Genomic DNA, 8,697 nt, shown 5'->3' with positions numbered 1-8,697 from the left:
GGTGGAGGAGAGAGAGGGCCAGGGGGAGTGTTGCAGGGCTGCCGGCAAAGGATGCTGGAGGCACATGGGGGAGCCGGTGGGCCTGCTTCTTGGAGGGCCAGCCTGGATCCCCACCCCTTCCTATTCCCATGCCCCACCATCACCGCACTGAAAGTCCTCAGCCAGGTGCTGACTCACCCACATCTCCTTCACATTGGATTCTGATGTCCAAGAACGGGTAAGGCTAGAAACTTGAACCTGGTAAGGCTGGAAACGTGACCTCCAAGCAGTCCTAGGCTTCTTCAGCGTTATTGAAGGTAACGGCCACGTCCAAGTTTTCCCCAAACCGTTAGTGTCACTGAAGCAAACTTGGGTCCGGCTCGCCTCACCGGCGCAGTAAAGCCAATCTACTGACATTGGGTCGTGGTGAAGGGAAGTGCAGCGTGTATTGCAGGGCCCCAAGCAAGGAGTCCACGCACCTAATGCTCAAAAGGCCCGAACTCCTGATGGCCTTCAGGGGAAGGTTTTTAAAGACCGGGTGAGGGAGAGGGTTGCTGGGTATGTGATCAGCTGGTGGACATTCTTCTGATTGGTTGGTGGTGAGGTAATCAGGAGTCAACATCAACCTTCTGGTTCCAGCTGGTCTGGGGTCTGCGTGCCTGTGGGCGGCAGGCAGTTAACTCCTTCCACCTGGTGGGGGCTTCCGTGTCTGCAAAACAGCTCAAAGGATTTGGCTCCGAAGATTATCTATAGCCCTTGAGGAGGAACTAAAGGTCCTGACTTTGTTTAATGGCCAAACTATTATTTTGTCTTGTTTGACTGTTCTCCTTTGTTTCTGCATTTTCTCACTTCTCTGATTAAATATATTAAATATATTCTTTGGAACTCAGGGAGGGCCTAGGAGGCTAAAGTTTTCCTATAGACAAGAGGCAGGTGGAGGACTTGGGGAGTGGTCTGTCCTGGGAAGGCCCGATAGGGTCCTGCTTGGTTACGTTACCAAACGGTGTCCCTCAAACTCTCCAACTTAAGGGAAACCAGCATCTGAGAGGGTTAGGCTCCTCATCAAAAAAAAAATCCTTATTTATCTCCATTGCCATACTCTGAGTCAGTTAGCTATTGCTACAAAACAACCAACCACAAAGCTTAGTGCCTTAAGGCACCAACTCTTGATTTAGCTCTGGATTCTGCAGACTGGTGATCTGGGCTGAGCCCCACTGATGCACTTGGCTCACTCATGCCGTCTGTGATATCTGCTGCCAGGTTGGTTGGGGATAGGCTGGTCTGAGATGGCCTCTGCTGGTCAGGTTGTCTTTCTTCTGTGTGGTCTTGCATATCCCAGCAGGCTAGCCTGGGTTTGTTCACAGGGAGGTACCTGAGTTGCAGGAGAGCATGCTGAAACAGCAAAAATGCTCACGGCCTCTTGAGATAGGCCTGGACCAGGAATAACGTTTTGTATTCAATTGGTCAGAGCAAGTCCCAAGACCAGCCCGGGTTCAAGGGCTGCAGCTCTTGATGGGAGCAGCTACTCTGTGTTGAAAATGGATGCAGGTACAGAGAGGATAATAACTGTGGCCACTTTTTCTTTTTTTTTTTAATTTTTTTTATTAAGGTAACATTCGTTTATGTAAGTTTCATGTGTACAACATTATATTTCTATTTCGGCTTGTGGGATCTTAGTTCCCCGACCAGGGATTGAACCTGGGCCCTCGGCAGTGAAAGTGTGGAGTCCTAACCCCTGGACTGCCAGGGAGTTCCCATATTTCCACTTCTTTATACACTACAACATGCTCACCACCAAAAATTTAGTTTTCATCCATCAACATACAGTTGATCCCCTTTACCCATTTTGCCCTCCCCTTCCTTCCTTCCCCTCTGGTAATATTGCGGGACTGAGGGAACGAAAAGTGCCCATGAAACTGAGAAGGCATCTTGAGACCAAAAATCGAGGCAAGCAGCTCCATGTAATCAATGGATCAGTTTATTATAGGGTAACTTACTCACAGGATGGGATCTGGATCTGGTGGACAGCAAGTCCACCAGACTTTCAGCAACATTGGTAGCTGCACTCCGTACCACTGAGGGACCATTGGGACAATTTTATAGTTAATCTAGGGTATGGGTGTAGTTGCTTGGAAATGGGCCATGCATTCCTAAATTAAGATTTATGAATGGGTAACTAGTCACATGGGTGCTGGGAATACGTCACAAAAGGTTTTCATCATTGTTTGGGGCCTAACGGAGCATAGAGCCTACCAGGTCCTAATGATTATTAAACAATATCTATTAACTACAGAACCCTTGATAACAGAGAAGTGCTTCACTGCATAGTACAGTCCTGGGTAGGGTCAGTGAAAAGATGGGAGAACTGTAAGGGCCCAAGATGGCATCAGTTATGCTACCAGCCATACAGGTAGCCACTACTCTGTCCTCTGTATCTACGTGTTTGTTTTTGTTTCCTTTGGTTTGTTCATTTGTTTTTGTTTAGTCTTTTATATTCCACGTATGAGTGAAATCATACAGTATCTATCTTTCTTCGTCTGACTTATTTCATTTAGCATAATACCCTCAAGGTCCATCCATGTTGTCTCATGGATGTGATATATATATATATATCACATCTCCTTTATCCATTCATGATCATATGCCTTATCTTGTCATTGATATAGTGAATTGCACTGATCAATTTTTGAATATTGAACCAGCCTGACATTCTTAGGATAAAACTCATTCACATATGATGTATTTTTCTTATTATGTATTATTGGATTTGATTTGCACAAATTTTGTTAAGAACTTTTGCATTAATGTTCCTGAAATACATTGGTATATAGTTTTCTTTTCTTATAATATTTTTGTTTGATTTTGGTATAGGGTAATGCCAACCACCTCATGAATGATTTGGAAAATAGTCTCTCCTCTTGACTTTCCTGGAAGAGTTTGTGGAGAATTGACTCATTTTGTCCTTAAACATTTATTGGAATACTCCCATGAAGCCAGCTGGGCCTGGAATTTTCTGTGTAGAAACGTTTTCAACAAATTCAATTTCTTTAATAGATATAAGGCTAAATAGGTTATCTCTTTCTTCTTAATTGAGCTTTGATAGTTTATGTCTTTCAAGGACTTTTTCCATTTCACCTAAGTTGTCAAATTTGTTGGCATAAATTTCATAATTTTTTCCAACAGATATTAAAAATACTATAAAGCCTCTAGAATGAAAACAGTGTAGTACTCGTACGTGAATAGAAGAGAAACCAGTGGAATAGATCAGAGAAAGTCTAGAAAGAGACTTTATCCATGCATAAAACTGACCATTTTAACCAGGTGTACAGTTCAGTGGCATTAAATACATTCACATTGTGGGACTTCCCCGGGGGTCTAGTGGTTAAGACCCGGCGCTTCCACTGCAGGGAGCATGGGTTTGATCCCTGGTCAGGGAACTAAGACCTCACATGCCACTCGGCGCAGCCAAGAAAAAAAGCATACATTCACATTGTTGTACAACCATCACCACCATCCACTTCTGGCACTGTTTTTTAATAGACTTTTTCAAAAATCCTACCTTTCATTCATTTAGTATTTCTTTTTTTTTTTTTTCCGTATGCGGGCCTCACACTGTTGTGGCCTCTCCCGTTGCGGAGCACAGGCTCCGGACGCGCAGGCTCAGCGACCATGGCTCACGGGCCCAGCCGCTCCGCGGCATGTGGGATCTTCCCGGACCAGGGCACGAACCCGCGTCTCCTGCATCGGCAGGCGGACTCTCAACCACTGCACCACCAGGGAAGCCCTCATTTAGTATTTCTACAGTTAGTACAAGACCATTTCTTTTCAGTGACTCAAAAATCCTTTGTGCTCCTCCTTTTCCTGCCTCCCTCTCCCCAGCCCCTGGCAACCCCTGATCTTTTTAGTGTCTCTGTAGTTTTGCCTTTTCCAGATGTCATATAGTTGGAATCATACAGTTTGCAGCCTTTTCTGATGGGCTTCTGTCACTTAGTAATATGCACTTAAGGTTCCGCCATGTCTTTTCATGGCTGGATAGCTCACTTCTTTTTAGCACTGAATCATATTCCATAGTCTGGAGGGACCACAGTTTATCCACTCACCTACTGAAGGGCATCTTCGTTGCTTCCAAGCTTTGGCAGTTATGAATAAAGTGGCTATAAACATCTATATGCATGTTTTTGTGTGGAAATAAGTTTTCAACTCCTTTGGGTGAATACCAAGAAGCACAAGTAGTGGATCGTATGGTAAATGTATGTTTAGTTTTCTAAGAAAACACCAAATGATTTTCCAAAGTGGCTGAACCATTTTGCATTCCCACAGGCGATGAATGAGCGTTCCTCTTGTGCCGCATCCTTGCCAGCATGAGGTGTTGTCAACCCCAGAACTTTTTCATCATCCCAAACTGAAACTCTGGACCCACTGAACAATAATTGCCCTTTTCCCCCTTCCCCAGCCCCTGGTAGCCTCTATTCTCCTTTCTGTCTCTATGAATTTGACTATTCTCGATATCTCACATAAGTGGAATCGTGGCCATTTTTGCAAACAATCTGTCACCGCCTACTCTTAGGAACAGGTAGGTTTCTGGGACTCCAAAGTCTTCATCATCCACTTGTGTCCCACATTCTGGGCATAGCCATCCTTCCCAGAATCACATGTAATCTCCAAGACGCCTGGTCTCCTAGGGTGTGGTGGTGGAAGACCTTCCTCTATCTGAAGTTCAGGGTTCAGCTTGAACTTGGGAGTGGTGATCAGTGCCACAGGCAACTTAGCACAGACCTGCCCAGGCACCTCTCTCTGTCCCTTTGGTGTCAGTTCCCTCACACTCCAGGGAGCAGACGTGACGCCTTGAACATGCCCCAGATGACCAGGTCGTGGGGGATCAGGAGCTCAACTAGCTGCCCAGACCCATTGCCCTCTCCACACTCACCTGCCATCTCCCAGGGCTCTCCTGGCAGGCAGCAACATGGCTGGCCTCTGCCACACAGCACCCTGGACACAAAGCTGTGGAGACCTGGGGAGGGAACTACTGAGGTGTCCCATCCCTTTTATTGACCTTCAAACTCCCTATGACAACAGCGTGACCTCCCAGCCTAGGACAGAGGAGAGGTGGAAGGGAAAAGATGTGGAGAAAGGAAGAGAGAGAAAAAGCAGAATGAGGGTGTGCAGTGAAGAATGAACCTTGCCCAAAGAAAGGCCTGGCCTTTGCCTTGGTTCCTGGAAGGTGATCTCTAAACCCTTAGAATGTCTTGCCTGATAAGAGTATCTTTGTTTACCTGGGGGCCTTAGGCCACGCCAGATAGGACAACAACTTGATTTACAGTAGGGGCTTTGGGTCACATGGTATCAGCTCAGCCTTCAGAGGGTGGACAACCAACCATGTCTACATGACTAAGCTCCAGTAAAAACTCTGTACACCAAGGCTCAAGTGAGTTTCCTTGGCTGGCAATACTCCACGCATATTGTCACAGCATAGTTGCTGGGAGGAGTTAGCACTATCCGTGACGCCACTGGGAGAGGACAAATGGAAGCTCCGTGTTTGGACCTCTCCGGACCCTGCCCCCCTGCGTCTCTTCCCTTGACTGATTTCAATCCGTATCCTTTCACAGTGATAAACTGTAACCATGAGTATAAAAGCATTCAGTGAGTTCTGTGAGTCTTTCTAGCAAATAATCAGACCTGAGGGTGATCTTGGGGACCCCTGAGCTCTGCAGTTGGTGTCAGAAGTGAGAGTAGTCTTGAAGACTGTTGCCTAATTTTACAAAGGGGGTACACAGATGGGGCATGCTAACATGTTAATAGTAAACGCAAGAATAATGGTCATAGCACCCTCAGCATGGAGATGCTTCTGGAATAAACATCATGATGGCTGCCCAAGGAGAATCACAAGCTCCGTTCAAACTTGTATTGGTTGGTGATGGAAAAACTACATTCATGAAACGTCACTGATTGGTGACTAGAGAAGAACGTAGCCATGTTTGTGGTTGAGGTCCATTCCTTTGTGTTCCACACCAGCAGAGGACCTATTAAGGTCAATGTATGGGATATATTGAGCTGGTCAGGAGAAATTTGGTGGCTGGAGAGATGGCTATTATATCCAAACCCAATGTAGAATTTTAATGTTTGATGTAACATCGAGAGCTTACAGGAATGTGCCTAACTGGCATAGAGATCTGGTACAAGTATGTGAAAACAACCTCATTATGTTGTGTGGCAACAAGGTGGATATTAAGGACAAGAAAGTGAAGGCAAAATCCATCATCTTCCATAAAAGAAGAATCTTCAGTACTATGACAGTTCTGCTAAGAGTAAGTACAACTCTGAAGAGCCTTTCCTTTGGCTTGTTCAAAAACTAATTGGATCACAGGGAACTATATTCAATGTCCTGTGATAAACTGTAATGGAAAAGAATATAAAGAGAATGTATATATATGAATAACTGAGTCAATTTGCTATACAGCAGAAACTAACACAACATTGTAAATCAACTATACCTCAATTAAAAAAACAACAACAACTAATTGGAGCCCCTAACTTGGAGTTCATTGCCATGCCTGTTCTTGCCCCACCAGAGGTTGTCATGGACCGAGCCTTGGCAGTGTAATATGAGGCTGGCAGAGCAGGGTCCCCCCAGCGTGCCCTGAAACCCCATCTCCACATGTATCAGACACCTTTATCTTTTTGTGGCTGATGTGTAATTTTATGGTGTCCATGCCAACTGCAGGTCTACTGCTCTCATAATGCACGTGCCTCATCTGCCCACTAAAGGAAGAGCTGCCAGATTCTTTAAATATAATTTCAATTGTTGTACAACTTTAAATGGATGATAAAAAATGTCAATTGCTTACCTGTACCAACAAAGTTTCTCCTTGATGGTGACTATCAAGCATTTTGTTTATCATTAAAAAGTCTAGATCAGGAATTGTGTGTGGCCATTGCAAGCATAAAATCTCATGTAAAAAGTTATGTTGATAAAAGCTAACTGTGTACTAGATTGGTTAAAGACCACCAATCCCTCACATGCTAGCATTCACTTTGCAGTGTGTCACTGCACTTTGTTCCTCCCATCCGAGGGTGGGTCTATTTCTCTACCCTCCTATCCCAGAGTCTGGACTGGCCTTGCTTTGGCCAATAGAAGTGGGTGGAAGTGACTTGAGACTCCCACAGTTGGCTCAGGAAGCTTGAGGCTTCTGCCTTGATTCTCCCAGAAGGTTCTGGTTGCCATATAAAGAAGTCCACTTAGCCTACTAGAACACGAGAAGCCATGGAGGAGAGGAGACCTGAGGAGTCCTAGTCCACAGCTAGATGTGTGAGTCAGGCCATCTGGAACCTTCCAGCCCAGCTGATCCTCCCTCTTGAGTGAGTCCAGTCAAAACTGGCAAGAGGAAGTACCCAGCCAACCAAATCATGACAAATCAAAATATTGTTGTTTTCAGCCACTATTCCTTGGGGTGGCTTGTTACACAGCAAAGGCTAATTAAAATGCAAGCTTAACTTATCATTAGAAATTGAAAAGATATAATAGGAGGGGGAAGAAGTGGGTGGGTGTAGAGAGGAAACAAAATTGGCCCTACCTTGATAATTATTGAAGCTGGGGATTATCTACTCATCTATTTTTGTATATGTTTGAAATTTTCCATAGTAAAAGTAAAAAAAGGGAGGGTTGGAAAGATTTCATTAGAAAATCGTATATACATACTTGATATTCAACACACTTAATTTTTTTACATAATACACAGAAATGATTACATAATACACAGAAATACTTTTCTTTTTTTTCCAGCAGGCCACATTTTGACTCTCCAAATACTCTCCAGTTCTCCCCTGAATGTCCTAGAGATATTATATAAAATTTCTGGGTGTGTCATGAGGTGAAAAAGGCCTAAGAGCCCGGCCTGACCCCACATCCAAAACCGGCTCCCAAGGCAGCTGGCGCCCCCAGCCGGCCCGGCTCCAGCGGGGCAGGAGCCCCCAGCCCCCCCGCCCCGGGTGGGAGGGGGCGATAAGAAGTGCGGCCTCCCAGCCAGGCTGCTCAGCCCTCCTTCCCTCCTTCCTGCCGCGTCAGGTCAATACTGCCCCGGACAGCCTGCCGGACCTGCCCGACGGCTGGGGCTCCGGCTCGGGGTGAGGGGGGTTGGGGATGGAGTGGGGGATGGAGCTGAGAGGGGCTGGAAAAGGCGGGCCAGCCTGAATTACAACCCTCCAAGCCCTCCAGGGAGGGGCCATAAGCCCCGTTCACCAATCGGCCCCCACCCCCACCCCCCGCAGTCCATCCTTGCAAGGGGACGAGCGCGCTGCCCTGGGGCTAAGGGTTGCCCTGGGGCTCGCAGGCTTCGAGAATTGGGGGACCTCTGCCCCTCTGAGTCACACTCTCCGGGAGCCCCCGCATCCCCCGGATCCGATCCACCCCGAAGTGAAGGGGTGCATCACGGAAGGCCGGGTGGCGGCAGCCAGCACAGTCCGCAGCGGGGCTCCGGGCAGTCGCGGAGGTGGGGCGGCTTGGGCCCCGCGGGGGGCACCACCGGAGGCCGCCTAGAACCGGGTTTCAACTGCCTTGTTGATCCCATCCCCCCTTCCTTAAAGAATGACTGCGCTGGCCTCCAAGCCACCCTCTCAGGAAGTGCTTGCCTTGCAAGGACGCCCAGAACCCGCGGGGAGGCGAGGGAGTGTGGGGGGGAAGGGAGGAAGGTGGTGAGGGGGGAGGGAGGGAGGAAGGTGGGG

The 8,697-nt window shown here is 47.0% G+C and overlaps 1 pseudogene; it reads left to right on the top strand.

Moving 5' to 3' along the window:
• Positions 1-5,841: 5,841 nt before the first annotated feature.
• Positions 5,842-8,512, top strand: LOC103084227 (GTP-binding nuclear protein Ran-like; annotated as a pseudogene).
• The last annotated feature ends 185 nt before the right edge of the window (positions 8,513-8,697 follow it).

Source organism: Lipotes vexillifer, unplaced genomic scaffold (assembly GCF_000442215.2).
Source record: "Lipotes vexillifer unplaced genomic scaffold, Lipotes_vexillifer_v1.1 scaffold1439, whole genome shotgun sequence".
Lineage (NCBI taxonomy): Eukaryota > Metazoa > Chordata > Mammalia > Artiodactyla > Lipotidae > Lipotes > Lipotes vexillifer.
The sequence above is the reverse complement of the archived record's forward strand: the minus strand, read 5'-3'. Positions and strand labels throughout refer to the sequence as shown.